The sequence below is a fragment of the Phyllostomus hastatus genome, unplaced genomic scaffold (assembly GCF_019186645.2).
Source record: "Phyllostomus hastatus isolate PE091 unplaced genomic scaffold, TTU_PhHast_1.1 phas_contig_40, whole genome shotgun sequence".
Taxonomy (NCBI): Eukaryota; Metazoa; Chordata; class Mammalia; order Chiroptera; family Phyllostomidae; genus Phyllostomus; species Phyllostomus hastatus.
The window spans coordinates 21,500,503-21,523,687 of NW_025333872.1; the positions used below are offsets into that span (position 1 = coordinate 21,500,503).

General features: G+C 38.7%; 1 protein-coding gene across 1 annotated transcript in view; it reads right to left on the reverse strand.

The window, feature by feature from the left end:
• LGSN (lengsin, lens protein with glutamine synthetase domain) overlaps positions 1-18,938 on the reverse strand; it is a 153,915-nt gene extending 134,977 nt beyond the window's left edge. Inside the window, exon 1 of the mRNA XM_045843404.1 lies at positions 18,832-18,938. The gene's annotated coding sequence lies outside the window, so the exon portion shown is untranslated. The remainder of the gene's footprint in view (positions 1-18,831) is intronic.
• Between the last annotated feature and the right edge of the window lie 4,247 nt (positions 18,939-23,185).

A 23,185-nucleotide genomic window follows, 5' to 3' on the forward strand; every position in this document is an offset into this window, starting at 1 on the left:
TTTCTGGAATTTTGATCTGTCCTTTCATTTGGCCATGTTTCTTTGCCTCCTAGTTTTGGCAGGTCCCCTGTGTTTGTTTATATGTATTAGATAGAACTGCTATGACTCCTTGTCTTGGTAGCATGACCTAATGAAGTAAGTGTCCTACAGAATCCAGTGGCACCACCTCCCTTATCACTCAAGCTGGGTACTTGAGGTGTGCACACCATATGGGCTATGTACACCCTCTTCTTGTAGTTGAGCCTTGATTATTGTTGGCATGTCAGTGGGAAGGATTTACCCAAGCCAGTCAGTTGCAAGGACTTTCTGTGACTACTGACCACCAGCCTCCAACCATCATGGAGGATCAGCCATATAGGGGCCAGCTCCACAGAGCAGGACTTACTTCAGCTCTTACTTTAGGACTTACCACTCAAGTATGTCACATATGGAGGTGGTTGGGTGGGTACTCTGATGTGGTCTGCAGATATCCACTGGGTGCACAGGCTCTGGAGCCTCTCATGAGGTACAGGCCAAGGTCAGCCCCTGTCTGTGTGGCCCCTGGAGGGCCACAAGGCACAAGCTACAAAGCAATCTGCAGTTGGCTGCTACTTGTGCTGGGTTTAGAGGTGCCCATGGTAGTCCAAGATGTGAACCAAGGCCAGCTGCTGCTGGTGCCATGCCTGGGGCCACTTGGTAATAGACACTAAACACTCTGAGACCAGATGCTACTTGTCTGAGATAATTTAGGAAAATCTGAAGCATGAGCCAAAACAAGCTATTCATATGGAAAAGCCATTGGAATCAGCTTGGATGGGCCCAAAAGTTGGGTTTAGCAGAGCCTCAGGGAATCAAAAGGGCTGGGGTAAACAGTATAAGCCAGGTTGATGGAGTCTTAGATATGGAGCCCGCCTGCCCACTCTGTTGAGAATAAGCTAGAAAAGGAACTGTGGCTGGCCTCTGCCAGTACTACTGTCTGGGAGAAAACTGCCCCCCGTCAGCTTTGACCCTGATACCAGACACTTCAGTTCCTCCCCATATGCCTCTAATTCCTTTCAATTTGCTGCTCCCATACAGGAGCTTCTAGGGAGTACATCCAAGTAAGTCTGCATGCAGGCCCTGTGAAGGGAACTGCCTGGGACTCTAGCACTTTTGTCTTCCAGCCTCAATCCCTTCGGGTTTTCATAGGCAGAAGTTATGGGGGCTTATCTTCCTGGCACTGGAAACCAGGGCTGCATTGATAGGGCTGGGACCCTTCATTCCTAAGATATCCCTCCTGATTTCTGTCTGCCACGTAAAGATCAGGTTGTGGGACCATCCCATTCTGCATCTCCACCCCTCCTACAAGTCTCAAAGTGGTTTCTTCTTTAATTCTGTACTTGTAGGACTTCAATTCAGCTCTATTTCTGATGGTTCTGAATAATGGTTGTTCTATAGTTTAGTTGTAATTTTGATGTGATTGTGCAAGGAGGAAAGACATGTTTACCTATGCCATGATCTTGATCTGAAGTCCTATATTTTATTTTTAAAATACAAAAATAACCCTGGCTGATTTGGCTTAGTGGATTGAGTGCTAGCCTGCAAACCAAAAGGTTGCTGGTTGGATTCCTAGTCAGGGCACATGTCTGGATTGCGGGCTAGGTCTCCAGCTTGTGGGGGGTGGGGGGGCGAGGAATGCAAGAGGCAACCATTCAGTGTTTCTCTCACACATTGATGTTTCTCTCCTCCTCTCTCTCCCCCCCTTCTCCTCTCTCTAAAAATAATAAAATCTAAAAATAAATAAAATAAAATAAAATATTTTAAAAATCAAGAAAATGCTATCAGTCCTATAATCTCTTTTGTTCTTAGACTGGCTGGCCATGGTGTCTTACATCAGTGAAAAATCATGAAATGACACTGAATGTACTGTTACACAGGGAAAAAATTACTCCAACTCATGTACAGAAGGTTCACTCAAAAGGAAGATACTTGGTTTGAAATCTTCACACAGCTTCCTGGACACTGCTTCACCGATGCCCATCTCACTTCTAGTGTGATAGTAATCATACCTCCTTCCTATCTGTTTTCACTAGAACTCTTGTATGGTCCAGAGTGGATTGTACAACAGCAGAAACATTAAGAAGGAGGGGCAGCTTCTAAATAAGAATGTGTGACACCTACCTCCAAAAGTGAATGAATCATTTCTCAGAGAGGTTACTGGCAGCTGAGGTATCAAGCTTATGATTTCCAGTCAAGCAAAAGGTACAGGAAAAGAAAATTCTTCCTTCCTATCATTCATCTAACTTTTAACCAAACCCCATCTATAGTCTTCTGACACCTGACAAAGGGGAACTTCCTCTTTGACATTAATATGCTAATGAAGTGCTCCTAGCTGGAAGCTGAGAGTTCACCAAGTCCCCAGGTGTGCCAGATCCATATTAGGACTGAGCACAAGGTCAGCCCTGCAGTTCTAGCAATTCCTACCTAACCTGGAAGACAGTAGGAATTTCTTCAAAAACACCAAAGCTGAATTCTAAAACAGGTCCAAAAGTGATCAGTAAACACCTTCAGAACCCTCTCAAACCCTCCATTGAAACAATGAATTTGTTGACTGTTTCCTCTTTTTGAACCAAAACTAGGTCAATTATTATCAATAAATATAAATGAGCCGAAGACAGAGAAGAAGAGTTGAAGAGTCTTTGCCCTGGCCAGTGTGGCTCATTTGGTTGGAGTATTGTCCGATGCACAAAAAGTTCATGGATTCCAGGTCAGGGCACATACTTATGTTGCCAGTTTGGTCAGAATGCATACAAGAGACAACTAATTAATGTGTGTGTGTGTGTGTCTCTCTCTCTCTCTCTCTCTCTCAAAAAACAATAAATGTATGATTGGGTAAGAATTTAAAAATTAAATAAATAATGAATAGAGAGAGTCTTTTAACCCATTGTAAATAATCAATTTCCTGGGCATCTTTTCTTAATTTCAATATATTCTTGATAAACTACCTATAAACTGAACTTCTGGGGGTATTGAACACCACTATACCTTCATATACATTTTATTGTAATCCTATTTCAACTCCAAATTAGCCTGTAATGGTTTAGTACCATTTTCACTACTTTTTCCTACTACCACACCTTCTCTCCCCTATTCAAGTATGTTCAAACTTCCTAAAAAATCTATTTAGTTAGCATGAGGATAACTTCCCTAAAGCAGGACACACCTATCTCTACATTGAGTACAGAAGCTAATAAGTTCAAAGTGATCTCAATAAATGCATTGCCAGCCAGCCCCTCCTTTCAAGCAGCTGTTATATGAGCTATGCTACATTTAATTTATTAGCCTGGGACAAGTTAATTGCATAGTTTCCACAAAATAGAACATGTTGTTCATAGTAACTACATGCTTATTCCTTTGAAAAAAAATCACTAATTATACTGTGACTTTTTGCATCTCCCAACAATTGTGTGATTAACTTGTCTCACATGTTTAAAGCTATGAGTGAGCTCAACGTCAAGACAGAGTTCTAGCAGGGTTCAGGCATAAAGGACATTTTACAATCCTAACTCTACTCTCCTAGAACTTTGCTTCTTTATTGAGGCTAGTGGGTTTGCACACAGCCCCACTGAGGTAGGAGGCACCACGGTGGCAGCAGCTTTGACATTTAAGCAACCACGTTGAGGCAGCAAACTTTCCCAGGCACAGAACAGTGTGTACTCATGGAAGACAGTATCAATGGTTGCCCAGTAAATATACATCTATAAAAAGTTCAGCAAACACACAGGTGTAATGCCTTGAGTTTAATATCTAAATACAACTATCAAATTACACTTTAGGCTCAGTACTTCTGAGGAATGATTGCACTTTTAAAGATGTTTGAAGGTACATGACCTCCAGGATTCTTTTAGCTCACAAAGCTAAGAAAAAAGTATAATTTTTCCCTGAACTGCTGATTTGGCTTTGAATATCACATTTTACAGACTATTACACTTCATGTTAATATTTATACAAGTGAAAACTTTTGGTGTTTTCATTAATATTTCTCCAAAATCTTATGGTTTCCTCTTTCTTCTCCCCAAACCCCTTGCTCAGCTCCTCCAGTGCTGATGAGAAAATTGGAATATTTTGTCATCACATTATTTTTCTCTGTATATATGATTTGGTTAGTTGCTTCAACAGAAATGATTCTCAGGAGAATGAGGTCACAAAGACTCCCTGGGGGCTTAGAATAAAAAGCATTGTCCTTATAAAACTAAGGGGAACTAAAGAAAAGGCAAGAGTGAAGAAAGCAATAATTTTACAGAGCACAGCTTTCTTAGCCAAGTTTTATAACATGCAGTCAGCAGGCTGACTCAGCTTACAGGCTACCATAGCCTTTTTTTTCTTCTCTTCTCCCCAACTCTTCAGGCTGAGTGGAAAAATGTTCCTTAGATTTCAACCCTGGTAGTTTGAGGTTGGCACCTACATAGGACTCTCCAGGTTTTCAGTCTACTAAACTTGGTTTCTGGTGTCTAACCCAGGTGTGGATATGTTCAGGCTATCCCTATGACACTGAGACATTGCGTATATTCAATCTCTGGTGTCTCTTGAGGATAGCAACTCCAGCCTGGAGGGGGAGACTCCACCCTTAACCTTAACTGTACCAGGACATGGGCTCCTCAGCTATCCCTTCCTGCCCTCTGTTTCTTGTAAAGCAAAATCATGAGCCTGCTCACCTGATATGGCTGAGTCTCATGAACAATCTCCCTTTCTGATTTAGGTAGCAGTTCTGTGATGATTCATTTTCAAATCACCCCTGGGAATGATTTTTGACATTCTATAAACTATGGCTTTATTAAGCCAAAATTGCTTTTCAGAGGCAGATTTAATTTTCAACAATGGAAAAGGTGAGTCATTACATATTAGCTTCCCTTAAAACAGGAAGAGAGAAGGAATCATCTCTATGGTTTCTGGGATCCCTATATTTGCCCCAATTCAGCCACTTATATTAATTTATCATTACAGTCTTATTATATTCACTATGCCTCAATATAAAGTACATAGAGTAAAAAGAATATATATATATTCTATTACTTCCATGCATATACACACACATATATATGTGTATATATTATATATATTGCTTCCATATATGTGTATATATCATTACTTTCCATGTATGTATACATGTATACAGCTCTGGATATGTATGCATGTATGCATATATGTTCACATATATGTATATGAATAAAACCTATGTATATATATGTATGCATGTATACAACTCTGCTGTAGGCCTGCTCTCTCTTCTCAAATGTACTTCCATCTAATAAGAAGGTTAGTATAAGAATCAAAGGAAAAACTGAATAAATACTGCATGTATATATTTATACATATATGGAAGTAATAGGATATATTAGAATATATAGAACAGAATATATATATGTGTGTGTGTATATATATATACACATGGAAGTAACAGAGGAGTGAGTAAAAGAATAAAAAAAATCAAGGGAAATAGTGGAACCTATCAGGAACATAAGTTTAGGTGGTTCAAATTTCCAATTTTAATTACAGATTCACATTTGAAGTTATTTAAGAATTGGCATCCCACCAATTAGTGAAATGCTCATCATCTAACTTCTAAAAGGAAATAGCATTTGACAATTTCTAAATCATGCTGCTCTGTTAGGAACCGCCCTGCCTGGTTTCAGAAGCTGTTACCCCCACAAGGTTAAGGCTGAGGAAGCAACCTTCAGACCATAAGCCACTAAGGAGACAAATCTTATCTCCCTGGCAGGAGTGCCACTTCTGCTCCTTTTACTTCATCCATAACTGGTCCCCAATGCTTGATTGGTTAGCCAATGATGGGTAAGATTCCCCAAGAGGGGAATGACCTAAGACAGGCACAATCACGTGGGAGGCCCCCAAGGAAGGACTCAGGGGCTATAGCAAAATGGGGAGATGGGCCCTCACCCCTAGGCTTTGACAAAGCCTGAGTCCTCATTCTGTCTGTGAGAAGCCTCCTAATCTCTTGGCTGCCTTACTTCCCCTGCCTGACTTAAGCCTGAAACAATGACAGAGGGCAGTGCAGCCCTGTGCTGGGAAGGGCAGGTTCCCTGGGTGATCAAGCCTAAGAAAGAATACATAAAGTCCTGTGAAATCTGCTTTGCTAAAAATGTCCTTAATTAAATGATAAGGTTCCGAGCAGGAAATGAGTTTGTTTCCCAAAGTTTTGTAGTCCTTTAGCTAATACATTCTGACTCAGAATAGGCCCTCAGAGTTCTTTATATGTTATCTATTTGATCCTGACTGCCTGACAATGATTAATGAGCTTTACCTGTATTCCTGTGCAAAATGAACCTAATAAAAGCCCATTGAGGAAAAGGCTCTTGGCCCTTCTCCTTTGAGAGATCGGCCACCTTTCCTCACTGAGCAGATCATGTCTTGGTAGACTTATTCTCATCAATGGTGGCCAGCGGTCCCTGTGGGTGGAGCCCCCTGACACTGCTCCATTTCTAAAGAAAAGGTATGTTACAGGAAAAAACTTTTACCTTGATTTTACATTCTATAGAGTATGATGTTTATTTCACCTAAAGTCTGGTAAAACATGATGTTCTACTAAATTAGGTAACATGAGTAGAAGAGTGTTCTGGAACGAGATATTTGCTAGAATTTTGGCTACTGGTTTTAGTATAGAAAATTCTTATCTTCATAAGTTTTCATATTCTGTTTTAGTAAATATTAAAATATCATACATTTTAAGCTGTTGAGTATGACAGTAGAGGGATTTCATTGTCTGTAAATTATATAATCTCAAAGGTAATTCATTGTCCACTATTTATAGAACACTGTACTAGACAGCCTGTGGGTTACACTGATTTTTCACTTACAACAAGCTCTATAAAAAGCAATTATGATTACAGCTTATGATTATTGAGCACTTACAAATGCCAGGCTTTGCATTAAGGATTTACATGGATTACATCAGTTAATCTTCATATTAACAAAAAAGTACTAGTTTTATCCCCAGTTTATAAAGAGGAAATAAGGCTTTAAAAAGCTGAGCAACCTTCCCCACATCTTGGTTAGCAAGCAGCAGAGCAGAAATTCTTCTGCCTGGCCCCAGGGTCTTCTCACTAACAACTCTGCTGTAGGTCTACTCCCTCTTCTCAAATGTACTTCCATCTAATGAGAAGATTAGTATAAGGATCAAAGAAAACAATTGAATAAATACTGCATAAACATGAAAACATGCACATAAATTATTAAAGCAGTAAAGGATTATATGCATGTGTGCTATGTGGGAAACTCACAAGTAATGTCTTGTGACTCCTCTTGTTCAGCATTTTGCAGGTATATGGATACTTTTTTCAGCTAGATTCTAACCTTAGCAGTGCATTGTTTTCTCATTTAAGAATCGGCCTTAGTAGCCAGTATAATGACACACACACAGTAAGTGTTTTATAACTATTTGTGGAGTGAGTAAACAGGTGATTAAGACAATTTTGCATATGGCTGTGTGGAATGGCTATACACAAAGGAGTGGCAATAACTTAAGTGAGATAGCAAAAGCCTAGATAAGATAGATAAGAAAGAAGGGTTAGAATCAGAAAAAAGGTTACAAAGTAAGCAACATTTATGGAATACTTATATTTGAAGTGCTTTACAGATACCAAACCAGTTATGAGGTAGGTACTATTACAATTCCCACTTTATAGATGAAACACAGAAAGATAAATAATTCAACATCACACAGGCAGGAACTGGTTGTATCAAAAACTTAATGCTGTTTCAGCCTGCCATTTCATATACAGGATCCAAGAGTACTTTGAGTATCTACAAGGGCATTAAGAGTAAAGGAGAACAAAGATTCAAAGATAACAAAAATCTTTATTGGATTGTTAGAAAGTTATAGCATTTCCTAACAAGGAGAGAAAGTTGGAATGAGAAGAATACAGAAGGAAAGTGAGCAACTATGCTATTTTGTCCACATTCAACTTAAGTTCCTTCAGAACATTCCCAGAAAGCATCTTATGAAAGGAAGACTGTTACAGAACAAACAAGGGGGGGGCCTGGGATGATATACTATTATTGAAAGAAGGCCCCGGGTCCGTTATGTCCGCCGCCCTAAGAAAGACGTCTCTCAATGCCAGAGATTCGTGAAAAGGAAAGGAAATGTTTATTTAATGCTATACAGACTTCAAGTAGTGACCTAATGTCTTCATCAAAAATCTTAAAGTCCCTTAAAACACCCACAAACAGACACAGTCCTTCCTTCCTCCCCCCTTTGCCCAGTCCAGAGTACCGTATCTCAGGAAAGGAAAACGAAGTCCATGGCTCAGACAGTCCTCTGGTTCTTAGTTAGTCCTCCATCTCGACTGGGAGACCTCCCTGGGTTTCCGGCACCCTTGGCTGAGTCGCTGGGATCTCTGCTAAAACCAGGTGGTGGTTCCCCTTCTAAAGCTGTGGGGGTCCCCGCTCTGTCCAGGCCTCGTGGTTCTCCCTCTCAGGGCTGCGGGAAGGGGAGAGTCCCCACTCTGCCAAAGTCGCGTGGTTCTCTTTCCTAAAGCAGCACGGTTCTCTCTGGGATGCAGGAGTCTCCACTCCGTCAAAGCCGCGTGGTTCTCTCTCTCAGGGATGCGTGAGTCTTCACTCTGCTAAAGCTGTGTGGCTCTCTCTCCTAAAGCAGCACGGCTCTCCCTCCTCTCAGGGTTACGGGAGTCTTCACTCTGCTAAAGCCGCATGGTTCTCTCTCAATGGCCGCCAAGTCTGGGTTTTAAATCCCCATGGCCAATCTTCCTCTGCAGCCTCATTTCCGACTCCTCCCACACTCGGCTTCACATGCCAGAATTCATATCCTTCCAGCTTTACTGGGCTGCCATCTTGAGTCTGGGCAGGCGTGGCCCCATGTCCTGGAGCCAATCTTCTCCGAGCTCCCATGCAGGCGCTGTAGCTTGGGGGATCTGCCCCCAGTCATGTGTTGGTGGGGAAGTTACTTCCATTCCCCTGGCTCAGAGATGATCACAGCTATTTAACATATCCATACAACCAGCCAAAGGCTATAGATATGTTAAATGACCACGCCAGAGGGTAGCTGCAAGGCTGTTGCTATGCAAAACAGCTCTCAATGGCCCTGCTCCATTTGTCCCTTCCCCCAACCCACACCCTGGGTGGGGGGATGGAGACATCTTAAAATCTCCTGGACACCTTAAGTTCTGCACCCCATTTCAAATGCCCATTTGGGGTCCCCCCTCTTGGCTGCACCCTGTAACAAGACTACAGAAGACTGACCTGGGGTTGAGGGAATAGAGTTTGAAATAATAAAGGAAGAACAACGCCCTTTGTAGAGCCATTCATATTTTGTGAGAATTATGTTTGCAAAGTAATTAACATACATCCTAAATTCAATGGCTGAATTTGATAACTCTTCACATATACAGTTATTTGGCAAATTGTTTCATTGTTCTTCACCGTTCTATAATATTTTTATGTTTCTTAGTTTGGAGAGGAAAAAGCTGAGACTCCGAGTTTCTGTGGTCACTTCCCTAATTCGATGTACAAGCAGATCAAAGCCTGATCTGTCTCCTTCTTGTCAGGAAGATTCCAGTCCAAAGGAAACCCAGTCAGACCAGCCTTCCCTACATGGCTGCACAAATGCCAGTCACCCCATGGAATCACTCTTTATCTCATCCTCTGTTGTCTTTGGCAACAGAGCACTCACATACCCCCACCCCCCACCTCCCTTGGCTTATCTATACTTTCTGCTTATTTTCTATTTGCTCTCACTGAAACATAAGCTCCACTGGGGGGAGGAGTGGCAAGCAGTCTTGTTTTCTGTTTACACACTATCTGGCTTGTAGTAAGCACTCAATCAAGGTCTACTGCAAAAATGATTAATTCCCAAATCCCTAAAGCCTGTAATCTCATTAGTGACAGTGAACTGTTAGCTGAAAAAGTGCAGAACAGTGCAACCATGTATTCTTAGGATTCCTGCCCCTCCTACAGCTCTAGCTATGAGATACTGCTAATTTACAAGAGGTAATATGGGCAGGGAATGAAAGAAAACAGGAATGAATTTGGGAACTTTATGGGAAACCCATTCCAACAGTGAAAAATGGCTTTGTATTGAGTAACTGCAAAGATTGTAGTGTAGCAATGTGGAAGGCAAACAAAATAGCAGCAGTATACCACAAGATCATTTGGTACTTATCTGAGTTTATACTGAGTTTATATATTTTTAAACATTTTATGTATTTATTCACAGAGAAGGAAAGGGAAAGAGAAAAAGAGGGAGAGAAATATCAATGTGTGGTTGCCCCTCACATGTCCCCAACTGGGGACCTGGCCCTCAACCCAGGCCATGTGCCCTGACTGGGAATCGAACTGGCAACCCTTTGGTTCGCAGGCCCACGCTCAATGCACTGAGCTATACCAGCCAGGGCATATACTGAGTTTATATTAATAAAATTACTAATTTATTTACAGCCCCTGCCCAAACCATATGCTTTAACAAAAAATTCACATTAAATATAACATCTTTAGAGTTTCTTTCCCACATCCTATATTTTTCTAGAAATTTTTTTAATGTGTGAAAGTTGAGCAAATCTTCATGCACACATTGTTTCTGGAATGTTTTTGTCACGCTTGAAAGTAAACCAGTTCTGGTGCTTCTTTAGTCAGTGATCTGTCCATGACCTGTATATGATCCACAATGCACAGAATTTTCCTTTAAACATTTGAACTATAATAATTTTCACATCAATGTATGAGCATGTGTAATCTCCCATTGGAAAGAAAACCTTGGGAACTTGTATGAAGATCAAACAGAGTGCAAGAACAGGTTGAACATGGTCAGCAGGTTCTGTACTAGCCCTCCCATTTCTACCACCAGTAGCTGTGTTCCCTCAAGTGAGAAACACTATGCTGGACTCTGTAAAAGTGGAGAGAAGAAAAACCCCTAACTGTGGAATTAAATAAACCATGTCTAGCAAATAGTAATGACATAAAATTTAGGAATCTCATCCTATTCTAGGGATTAACCCACCTCCTGTGACAGAATTATTATTTCTCGTCCCCCAAGTCCAAATCTCCAATTTTGTCTGAGGTTCAAAGATTGGGGAAAAAATTATATTTGCTCTCCACTAAACTAATCTGCCTTCTGTACATAAGACAATTTTGTTTTTATGTAGTTCAGTGAAATCCTTTATTAGCTATATCCCCCAATTATGGAATAAGGTTACTTTTGTTTTAAGATTTTATTTATTTGCTTTTAGGGGGAGTGGAAGGGAAAGAGAAAGAGAAGAAAACACCCATGTGTGGTTGCCTCTTGCACACCTCCTACTGGGGACCTGACCTGCAACCCAGACATGTGCCCTGACCAGGAATCAAACCAGAGACTCATTGATTCACAGGCCGGCACTCAATCCACTGAGCCACAGCAGCCAGGGCCAAATAGGGTTTGTATTTTACTCTTTAAACCACAAGTTTCATTGACGTGCTTCTTCCCCAAAGAAGTATTATTCTTGGGGTGATGGCAGCAAAGAGGATACAGACAATAAAATAAATCAACAAAAATGCATAATTATTAATTGAGAAGAATACTATAGGTAGTTTTTTGTGATCAAAAATAATAATCAGGGGGACCTACTTCAGATTACGTGGTTAGGAAAGGCCTGTTTAAAAAGATGGCATTTGAAGAGAAACCTAAAGAGTGAGAAGAAATAAACTGGGCAAAGGTTGGAAAAATAACATTCTATGCAGAATAACATCCTTCCTTTCTTCTTTCCAATTTTGTGGTTTAGTATTCAGCACAGACATCCTTACGATGGCAGGGGTGTCCAACCTGTGGCCTGTGGGCCTCATGTGGCTCAGGATGTCTATGAATGCAGCCCAACACAAAATCATAAATTTACTTAAAACACTATGAGGTTTTTTTTTGTGATTACATGTCATGACGTATTTAATGTGTGGCCCAAGACAACCCTTCTTCTTCCAGTGTGGCCCAGAGACATCAAAAGTTTGGACACCCCTGCTTCAGCATGGAACTTCCCTTTCTTTCCCTCCATCCCCCATAAGATGAGTGCCAGCTGGTTTTGACCAATCATGCTCACCCTAGTCCCCTTCACCAGTGATCAGTTTAGGGTGGATGCAAGACTATACTCTGGCAAATGGAACATGAGCAGAAATAGGATAGAAGTCTCCTGTAAGCTTTGTTTCTCCTTTAAAAAAGAAAACTAGAGATGAGAGCTCACTGTCACCACCTCCCCTGTCTTCTAGCTTTCAATTTAGAAGTGATGCATAGACTGCTGGGAACTGTTTTCTGGGACTATGAAGCAATGAGCAAATAGGTTTTGTATGGCTGAATAGAACTGTTGGCTCTTTTGAGAAAAAGCAGAGAGTTAAGTCAAGGTGTAATTGGCACATCAAACTCCATTCAGTTTTTTCTTTTTGCCAGCTGGATACCTGTTACGGCAATAATTCTCAAAGTCCTTCTGTCATAAAGGTTATGATATTTGGTGTTCTATGACTCATTCTGTTCTATTTTACATAATATCTGTGAGAATGAAATTCAGATGTGAGATACAAATAAGCCTTCATTTCCATTGCCAAAAAATGCATGAAAAAATAAGAAAGGTAATATGATATATTAAGCCTGTTGATAAAGAGAATTATACCTGATGATCCTTCCAGATAATGATACAGATGGAATGTGACAAGCAATCAGGCCTCCACTTTTTTCATATGATCTATCAGGACAGTCTTCCCACGCAAAATGCATCAATGTTGCTGAACCATCAAAGGGAAAAACAAATAAATCCTGGATTTTGGATCCTATTACATCCCATCTTACTAAACTCACTGTACAATTCTCACTCCTGGGAGGATTTGAGTCACATCAAGTTCCAATGCCCTGAAATTTTACACCTCTGCACTTAACAATACAGATCTAGCCAGAAAATTTCTGTGGGATTTAAATAGTAAAAAACAAATAGCAATGAGGAAATAATCCCATCTAGAATAAGACCTATGCTCTCATTTGTCAATGGTCACAACATTAATCTTTCAATGTCAGATATTTTAAAAACTTACTGTCATCTATTTCATAATTTTATCATGATATAATCAGTAAAAACACTTTGCTGATTTTTTATTCAATATTATTTAATACAATTTATTTATTTTATTAAAAATTTTTAATAAAATTGCTGTTTATTATTAATAAGTATTTTCTGAATCCTTCTAAAAATTGTTGCTTAAATTATTTAAAATGGCATTACTCAGGCTATGGTTTCATAGCACTTATCTAAAAGCAATAAAGTCAAGTTTCCTTTAACCTGCCTAATTGGTAAGGTACATCTTCTGAATGAGTCAGAATTTTATAGATGCAAACAACAGAAATAGGCTCCAGTTAATTTATACAAAGAAAACTTACTGAAAGATATCAGACCTCATTCTCTGGCAGCAAGGTCAGAAGACTAAATTATGGAATGTGCAGAACCTAGGTGAACCCCATGGTGCAAGATCTGGGGGTGACCAGAACAGTTACATGGTGGCAAGAATCCAGGACCTCACCCCTGGATTAGATGAATTCTTACCATTTTCTGTCTTTAATCTCCTACCCAAGATTTAAATTCCAGGGAATCAGTGTTTGACTGACCCAATTTCAAATGTATTCTCAAACCTTGATTAAGAAAGTGTAGGGGCCCTGGAGTAAAAGTCCATCAGAGCAAACCCAAAATAATGGTACTACTAATAGCACTACTACTAATAATAATAATATACTTATACTTACTTTAAAAGAAATGTGGTGTTATTAAGAAGGGAAGATGAATTTTGGGCAGTCAAAAATCACTGATGGCAAATATACTATTCCTAACCATTTTTTTGAAAATGACCATACCTATTTTCAGTGCATCCTTAAATGAAAATAATTTTTTATAGCCATTCTGAAATCCCAGGGACCTCTCTCTCATTTGCTGGGTAACCTCAGTCACTGAAATATAGGAAGGGCTAAGTAGATTTTATTCAAGTTTGAGTTTAGAGTGGTGAAAGTTTCCATGTATTAACAGAGTTAGGATATTAGCTAAGTTTTCTCTCCATTGCTGAGTGGTTACATGATCAGCTGATTTGATGAGAAAGTGGCTTGTCACACATTCTGTTGAGTCATAGTGAAAGGTATAAATGATGTCACCTAAAATGATAAGATCAGCTGTGCTTCATTTCTCCTCCACAGCAGCAACTGGCCAGTCCTCACACGAACGACATGGCCTTCCCCTCCTCCATGTTGTCCTATAGGACCCAGAATGCCCACTCATCCCACATTTTTACTCTCCCTGTTGCTTCCTTGTTTCTGCAGCTAACTTGCTTTTTCCACCTTATCAATATCTCCCCACCCCTCCCAGCTCACCCCACCCCACCAAGCATGATAAAGTTGAGGCCAATGATGTTACTATGTTTTCCCCTATTTCTTTAGTAATGAAATACTGCCTTTTTTTTTTATGGGACACAGGTGTCTTAGCAGTCCTTAGAAAGAAGATATGCAGATTACTAAACTGAGAACAGTCACCAGCTGTTTAAAAGCTTCAGACTCATCAAGGAACAGGGTGAGAGAAATACTTTAAGAGATATGTATGTACTTTGCTTAGGTTTTTGATAGTTGACTATATTGAGAAATAGTCTCATTCAATCTCTGGGGTAGCATTAAGAAAAAAATAAAATTTGATTACGTATTGATTTTTCTCAGGTAAGGAGAATGAAGTAGCTGCTTACTTTGTTGATGAGGCAATTTTCTTATCCAGTCTGTTATTAGACAGGTTTCTATCCCTGAATGCTAGCTAGCCAGTTTTTTATAAATGATTAAGCTAGAAATATTTTCAGAAAAAGAGTATTCTTGAAAATGATCAGAAATAACTTAGACAAGAATCTCTTCATTTTCTTTCTCAAGTGATGAGAACAGCCATCAGAATAGTTTGGGCTACACCTGACACATAACATTTCTTGGGCAGAGCATATATAATTTGGTCTGGGAGTCTGAATACCACACAAAGAATTCACCAACCTCTTCTAAGAGTTTGGTTTCCTTCACAGCCAAGGCAAAGATTGTGTCTTACTCCCTAGTTAGTACCCCTGAAATCCTAGGGCAGCCATGAGTGAGGGAACAGAAAAGTAAGAAACAAAGGGTGGGAGAACCAATTCAAGGATGATGCCTTTACCAAGACAGTCTTTTAGTTTTGCTTCTGCCCTGGCAAAGCAACAAGCCATTCCTGCCTGCCCCAGAGTCCCTGTATAGCCCCACCTCAATACATTCTTCTTTCTCATTCTAAGTCAATGACCAGAGCACTACTCATAACACTGCCTACAAGGAAGATTTCATTTCCAGATTCTCTTTCCATCCCTGGGTGGCGCTGTAATGTGGTGGCAATCCACTTTCCACTAGCACTAATATATTGTGAGAATTCATGTGTAAATTGGATTTAAATTGTCTCTTGTTTCATCACTTGGTCATAGGGGACAACCCACTCTCTCTACACTCACCTCCACCCCATGAAAACCTTCGTATGAGTTGAGGAACATGCATTGCCGCAACAGTGACAGGTAACATGAGAATTTATGATACATGTACATGTAATTTATTCATGCCTTCTGGGAATATTCAGACTGAATCCCAATGTTTAATTTCTTTTTTAAAAAAGGTTTTATTTATTTCTTTTTAGAGAGGGGAAGGGAGGGAGAGAAACATCAATGTGTGGTTGTCTCTTGCACACCCTCTCCAGGGGACCTGGCCTGAAACCCAGGCACATGCCCCAACTGGGAATCGAACCAGCGACTCTTGGTTCATAGTCCGGCTCTCAATTCACTGAGTCAGGGCCCCAATGTTTAATTTCTATCATAAGTCTACTGATATATACACCCAAACTTATCACTCATTGTATCTGATTGGCAGCTCTAGTTGTGTAGTACCTGAGGATCCATGACCAGGCACACAGTTTCTACTAGAATCTAATAAAATATCCAAAGCTAATTTTGATATGAGACCATTCCTGTCATCACCATTTCCAGGACCTCCTAAGCATGTTGGCTTGTCCATTCCAAAGCTTGGTTCTCCAGCCTTCCTGCTAAACAAAGAGTGTTTGAATCCTTCCAGGAAATTCCTTTACTAAATTAAGCAGAGTTTGCTTTTGTTTCTTGCAACCAAAGTATTCTGATGCATAAAATGGTATATTGGTCAAGCAGGTTAGATAATAGTTATTAGTTCCTCCATTTATGCAAACTGATGTATATGTTTTTCAATAATGTACTTTATCATCATGACTTTATTTATTGATGTCATGATGATAAAATATATCTGCTAGAGCAAAACATAAGAAACTGAGTTTTCCATTGTGCCCAAAGGGCAAAGAACGTTATTTGGGTCTCTCAGCTTTACAGTAAAGCAAAGTAAAACTCCACAACACTATTTACATCTAATTTGACCCTAGACTTCCTTTTGTGGATATTTCACATCCAATTCACACAACTGCTCAATGTTATGCATGCAACTAACCTAACAGTGAAACTACATTATCTCACTCCTAAAATTATGGCACTCCATATAAAAGAAAAATCAAGTGCCAGCCTCTGAATGAAAGGGCCACTGGTTTCATTCCCAGTCAGGGCACATGTTTGGGTTGTGGGCCAGGTCTCCAGTAGGGGGCGTGTGAAAGGCAACCACAAATCAATGTCTCCCTTTCTCCCTCCTTTCCCTTCTCTCTAAAAATAGATAAATATTTTTTAAAAGAAAAATCAACTACAGGGATTTTGCATACTTTAGTATGAATTACCTTATAATTTTTATACCTAGTTAATTATTTTAGGACCTTCAAACTGAAAACATAGCAGTACTATTCTTAGGCCCCTTTTTCCTCCACAACAACTTCCTGAAACTGCTGCTAGAAATAGCCAGGTGTACAGAAGTGAGAGGAAGACTTCACTGCCTCCCCTTTAAACCTTTAAATGTTTACATCATGTGAACAAACATTTTTTAAAAAAATGAAATAAAGCAATAATCTGTCAAGAATGAGAGTAAATAATCTCATAAACTTTACTTGCACCTACTGATGTAACTTTATATGATAGAAAAATAAATATCCATTAATATATTTTTAAATAATACTAAATGATAATGGTTAGAGATACATAATGGATAGTAAAAATATAAAGAAAAATAGGAAAATAATTACCATAAAATTTATTCAGTCTATAAATTTCAGTGGAGAGGGAGAGAGTTATATTAGAAGTGTGTTTCTGAGTGGCTGAGAGGTGTGGTGACTGCAAGATGCTTGCCTTCTGATAATTCATATATGCAGCTTTTTATACTCATGTTGCATTTAACAACATAAAAATTTTAAGACAGAAAATTGTTTTTTAAGATTTTTAATGAGACTGGTAAATACCACATAGAATTCAGTAGAAAAAAGGAAGATACACAATTCTGTATGCAGTATGATTCTAATTATGCATATGCATGTTGAATATTTGTAGAAATAAATATTCAAATAAAATACCAAATGTTAATTGAACCTTTTAGTTTTTTCATTATTTTGTACAGCTACCATATTTTCTTAAATGCACAACATAACAATTTGTAAGATGAAAGATTTATTACAAAGGATGAGGGGATAAACCTAATTTGTAGGGTGAATATTAAGCCTTTACGCTCCTCAGCTCCTATAATTGTAGACACTTAGTAGGTTATAATTATAAAATTTCAGAGCTAAAAGAAATCATAAGAGATCGTCTTCTCACCAATCCCTTCCAGCTTGCAAAGTTTCCTTTGTGAAACCAGCTGACAGTCTTATGGGAACTCCCCTGTAGGTAACAAACTGTTTTTTTCTTGCTTCTCTTAACATTCTCTCTTTATCTTTAACCTTTGATATTTTAATTACGATGTTTCTTGGAGTGTAAATACTCAAAGTCATGAAAAAAAGGGACCTACAGCCAAGATTGCTCTACCCAGCAAAGATATAATTTAGAATCGAAGGGCAGATAAAGAATTTCCCTGGCAAGGAAAACCTAAAGGAGTACATCATCACCAAACCATTATTATATGAAATGTTAAAGGGACTTATTTAACAAAAAGAAAAATATCAAAACTATGAACAATAAAATGGCAATAAATACATATCTATCAACAATTGAATCTAATAAACCAACTAAACAAACATGAAGAACAGAGAAAGAATCACAGATACAGAGAGCATTTTGATGGTGGCCAAACAGGAGGGATATGTTGGGGAATGGGTAAAGAGGTGAAGGGATTAATAAGTACAAATAGGGGGGAAAGAAGAAGTATTAATAGATAGTTACAAAATAGCCATAGGAATGTAAACTACAGTATAGGGAAAGGAGTAGCCAAAGAACTTATACACATGACCCATGGATATGAGCAATGGTGGGGCATTGCCTGAGGGAGTGGAGGGTGCTGGGTAGGAGGGGCAAAGGGGAAAAAATTGGATAATTGTAATACCATAATCAATAAAATATTATTAAAAAGATTTCATCTTCTCACACAGCTCTATTTTGCATATATAGAAATCTAACAGAGATAAGTTAACTGACTTGGCCAAGGCCCAGGATTAGTCACAGACCTGGGACAGGGCCCAGTCTAGCACAGGGCTCTGCCCTCCCTGGCACACTGATACCTGCCTGTGGAAAGGGAAAACACAAAGCCTTGTTCTCTAGGGAAAGTTTCACTGACTTTTCAAAACATGAATTTATGAGAATTATAAATAAGCAATATCACCAGCAAAATGTACATTTGTAATGCAATAACAATCTATTAAAGCCAATGTTAAAATTAATATTGAAGAAATTTTATTTTTGAATTCTTTAAGCAAAGAAAAAACAACATACCTTTGAACTTCTAGAAGACCTGCTTGAATACACTTATCTAACATACTAAATGTAGCTTGTGACTACAATAAAGTCCATCATTCCTGCTTTCGACACTGTAAAAATTATATAATGTATGCAGCAACTGTTTTAAATCATGCTTGTTTTGACAGCCTGTTGCTGAGTTCCACCTCATTTGCACTTTAGCCCCACTTCTGTGTCATGTGGCCCCAAGCAACTTGAACAAACACCACATGACCTCAACTGTACCTCCCTGAGAGAAGGAAAAAATAAAAAATAAAAAGACAGACAACTAAATCCTAAGTTCTAGTTGCCACCTAACTTGTTCCTACTGCTTGACTACTATTTTTCATTTTTTAAAAATTTAATATATTTATTCATTCCAGAGAGAAAGGGAAGGAGAGGAAAGGGAGAGAGAGAGAAACATCAATGTGAGAGAAACATCGATCGGTTGTCTCTCAAATGTGCTCCAGCTGTGGACCAAACCCAAAACCGAGGAATGTGCCCTGACCAGGAATTGAACCCATGACCTTTCAGTGCACAGGATGACACTCCAATCAACCAAGCCACACCAGCCAGGCTGTTTGACTACTTTTCATTCTTAAACACTTCATGTTTTTAATTCCGTAACATCTAATATTTGATCTTCTTCTTCCCACATTTTACTCCCTGAAAGCTAATTTTCAATCTCCAAACTTCACTGATACTATGGGCCAGACACCAGCCTCAGGGTTATGAACACAGAAGTAAGTAACACATATGTCTACTACCTCCAGAAGCTAATTATTTAGTGGAGCAGCTAGACAAATAAGAGAATGATGGCAGTAAGGTATGGTTGGTATTATAAGAAAATTATGCTCTGCTCGTGGCACTTTTACCCCTGGAGTAAGTATTAGCTGATAGTTATCATGAGTGCCTGGCTCTACATTTCCATTCCTCTCTACATCTCAGATTCACAAGGTTAACCCAAGCAAAGCCCTACATATCTCAATCCCCAATTCATATCAAACTTAAAAGCCAATAACTTTCTATCTGAATGTGCAAAAACAGACAGTAAAAACTATTTACTATGCAAATTCCTGGAACACAAATTTCAAAGACTAGAGTATAAAAAAAATATTCCTGATTTATCTCTATCTTTCCATGAAATGGCCAGAGAATTCATTCCATGAGGAAGGAGACTATGAATTTGACTAACCATCATTCATGTCTCCCCTTATAAATAGAATCTCAGTTTTATTTGGGCAGTAATGTGTACAGCCCATAATACTTTGTGAAATAATTACTTTCCCAAATTCCTTTCCTGCTGAGGACACCAGCATGGTATAGTTCTTCCACAATTTCAAGAAAATTTACTGGGTTATACGGATGACCCATGGACATGAACAATGGTATGAGGATCACCTGAGGGAGTTGGGGGGAGGGAGTTGGGTGGGAGGGGCAAAGGGAGAAAAATTGGGGCAACTATATCAGCATAATCCATAAAATATAATTTAAAAGAAAAAATTGCTGAGGGCTTCTGAGAGTTTTTCAATGTTTATACAAAGGACAAGAATAAACAAAGAGCTTCCTTGGCCACTTCTTCCTGATTTAAAAGCAGACGAGATATTTGGAGCTATGGCAACCATGAAACAATGAGGACACAAGAATAAAGACAAAAGCCATCATGATAAGGATGCAGAGAAGAAAGAACCTGTAACCTTGGTACCATTTTAGAGGGGCTGGACAATGGACTGTCTATCCTAAATTTCTGTTAGGTAAACATTATATGTCCCAATGGTTTGATCCACTTTTAAATGTCCAATATGTTACTTGCTGCTGAAAGCATTCCTAATACAGATAAATATCTGTCTTGATCGCCTCTCTAGCCTTACTAACAAGAACAGTGACTGACATGTAGTAAGTGGTGAAAAAATATTTTTTTGAAAGATCAAAAAATGAATGGATTTTAGATCAGAGACTAAGAATCATATCTAAGCTTATAGGTGGTAAAGATGTTTTATTTATTTTACAATGAGTTTTTCTTTTGAGTGTAATTTCCCCCAAAACAAACTGCACAATGAAATTCTGATGTCTTACAATGCTTTTTTCTTGCTAACAAAATCCCCATTTTCTTATCCTTGAACACATTATCCAAGGAAGGACAGATCCCTCCCAGACCCCAAAAATCAATCTCAATTGGTTCAAGCCAATCATGGTAGTCTCATATACATTTTGCACAACAAGTGACTTTTACCGGGGCACAGTAGGCAATGTGGCCAATGGAGTTAATTCTGCTGGGGACTTTGGAGAAACATATTTTTCACCAAGAAAAGTGGTACAAGGAAGGACATGATCCTCTTCTTGGGTTCTCATGTCATGTCAGAATCTGCAGCAGCCATTTTGCCAAAGTGAAAAATAAAATTTGAGGACTAAGAATGAGAGCAGAGAGATGAAAAGAACTTGGGTCCTTAATGACTTGATCCAACCAACTGGTTCTGTTCTTGCTTAAAGTTTGCAAAGCTCCAGACCAAAGATACACAACTAATAATAAGAAATTTCTAGCCCTGGCCAGGTTGCTCAATTGGTTGGAGCATCATCCTGTGAACCAAAAAGGTTACAGGTTCAATTCCTGGTCAGGGCACATACCTAGGCTGTAAGTTTGATCCAAGGTTGGGGCACATACAGAAGGCAACAGACCAATGCTTCTCTCTCACATCAATGTTTTCTCTCTCTCTCTCTCTCTCTCTCTCTCTCCTCTCTCTCTCCCTCTCCCTCTCTCTCTCTCCCTCTCTCTCTTTCTCCCTGTTCCTCTCTCATAAAAGCATATATCCTTGGAGAAGGGTTTTAAAAAATAGTGTGTGTGTGTGTGTGTGTGTGTGTGTGTGTGTATATATATATATATATATATATATATATATATATATGCTGAGCTCTGACTCTTCATCTCTCTTTAGAACACTATTCACTCTGAATTCTTATGTTTCTTCATTTTGAAGTGCATTTTTTGCAAGTTGTCACAACAGTGAGAATATCTCTTCACTTGTAGGCAAACCATCAAATCACTATATCTTGTCATTAGCCACTGAGCCTCCCTAATGTCATCATGGGTACTTAAGTGAAGAACTCTGTTAAATAATTGAGATATATTATTTAGCTTAATAGCATTCCTGAAAAGCATTGATAAGTGTACAGAGGTGTTAAAATGTTGAAAAGTTTGAGCAACATAGCAACATTAAGTTGTGATATTTCTAAAACATGGCATTTACTTGTTTGTTGATTTATTCATTTACATACACATGTTCTCCCTTGGTGCTAGAAAGCAAAGAGCTAAGCAGGCACAAGAAAGATTAAAAACCTTCACAAGCTAGTCAGAGACAAGAACCTAAATTAAAATGAAGCTAAAAAAAAATTAAGCTTTCTAGGAGGGAAGGAAGAAACTAGGAAAGCCTAGTTTACAGTGTGTTTTATGATTTAGATTGTTTTATCATGTAAGATACTAGAGAATCCCTCAAAAAATCTAAATGTAATAATTTTCAAATAATTTAGAAGTAGTATGGCCCAATTTATTCTAAGATGTGCTATCATTAACTTAAAAATATATCTTGAAAGAAAAAAGTCGTAATAATACTGTGATTTTTTCCTATACTATTTCTTTCTATTTTTTCTTATTGAAAACCTTGTTTTTGATTACCTTGTTTAAAATCTAAACCACCAATAGAATAGGAAGGCATATATTAATGAAGTTTAAACATGTTATAACTCTGAACAAGACTTTCATCAGTTAGCCAGGAAATTTTCTAAAGTGATAGCACTAACTTCTGTGAATCCACCTATCCAAAAGGTCAGCAAAGGAAAGGCTTCATTGCACAGTTGATACCAATACTATGTTCTTTGCCAAATATTCTTGGTAAAATAAAGGATTCATTGTTTCCATAGATTGACCTACCGACTTAGAAAGGTTTTTCTTTATACTAATTTATCATGAGGAGACAGAATAAAGTTAAATAACTGTTTTAAGGTAAAAGCACTTCAAAGTAGTACTTAAGGGCTCTGAAGTCTTATAGATCTGGGTTTGAATCTTGACTCTACCAGCTGTAAGATCTTAGTAGGTGAATTTAACTTCTCTATGATTCAATTTCTCCATTTCTGAGATGGGAACAATAGTAGCTCAATCGTGGCAGAGAATGCTCTCCAATACACATTCTCCCCTTCTTCCTCAGTAATAGAATCTTAATTTTTCGCTAGACACACACAAATGACTGGAGAAGAATCTCTTTTACACCTAGGTGTGGTGATCTAGGTTCTGGGAAATATGTGGAAATGGTATGTGCCACTTCCGGGAAGAGTCTTTAAAGAAAAGGGGTGTGACCTA